This window comes from Myotis davidii, unplaced genomic scaffold (genome assembly GCF_000327345.1).
Source record: "Myotis davidii unplaced genomic scaffold, ASM32734v1 scaffold866, whole genome shotgun sequence".
NCBI lineage: Eukaryota > Metazoa > Chordata > Mammalia > Chiroptera > Vespertilionidae > Myotis > Myotis davidii.
The window spans coordinates 32,048-32,749 of record NW_006297145.1 but is presented as its reverse complement, the minus strand read 5'-3'; the positions used below and the strand labels follow the sequence as shown (position 1 = coordinate 32,749).

At 50.0% G+C, this 702-nt stretch overlaps 1 protein-coding gene across 4 annotated transcripts in view; it reads left to right on the top strand.

Moving 5' to 3' along the window:
- Positions 1-702, top strand: part of AKNA (AT-hook transcription factor) — a 49,941-nt gene that overhangs the window by 28,228 nt on the left and 21,011 nt on the right. The gene's annotated exons all lie outside the window — the stretch shown is intronic.

The window sequence follows — 702 nt, the reverse complement described above, 5'->3', positions numbered from 1 at the left end:
GTAGGGAGCCCCGTTGACGATCCAGGCACAGAACAGGGCGGGGAGAGAGAGGGCCAGGAGGGACAGATGCAGCACACCTGGTTTGTAGAAAACATAATGTGCGGGTATTCCCCTCTGTTGTTGTATAGACATCACATGCATTTACCAGTTACGAACGTGGGATATGTTTTATGTTATCTCACTGAGTGGATGATCAAGGACCTTGGACATGAAAGCCATCAATCTTCTTTCCCTCTACCCTAATTCCTCCATCGACAGGGAGGTTGGGAGCCATTGGAAGATCACGCTCGACTGGGGACGATGGGCACTAGGTTGTCCTGGGCCTCAGTCTGCCATCAGCATAGAGTGAGTGGAAGGGATGACACTAAGTCAGGGATACTGAGCCCACCTCCCGGAGGTTCAGCCATGTGTGAGCTATTATCACATTTACTGTGCAGGCCGAGCGTGTTAGGCCCATGAGCTCTGGAGCTGGAGGGCCTGGGTTCCAATCCTGATCGCTAACTTGCTCACTGTGTGACCATCACCAATAACCTCTCTGGGCCTGTTTCCTCTTTAAACAAAGTGGGTAACATACCCCTCTCCTTAGGGTTTGTTTAAGGTTAAATGGGTAATGAGAACTCCTTTAGCACAGGCCCTCAATGCTCGGTGATGTTACTTATCAGTATTAGAGGCGTGATGGTGATAACATCATCCATCGTGATA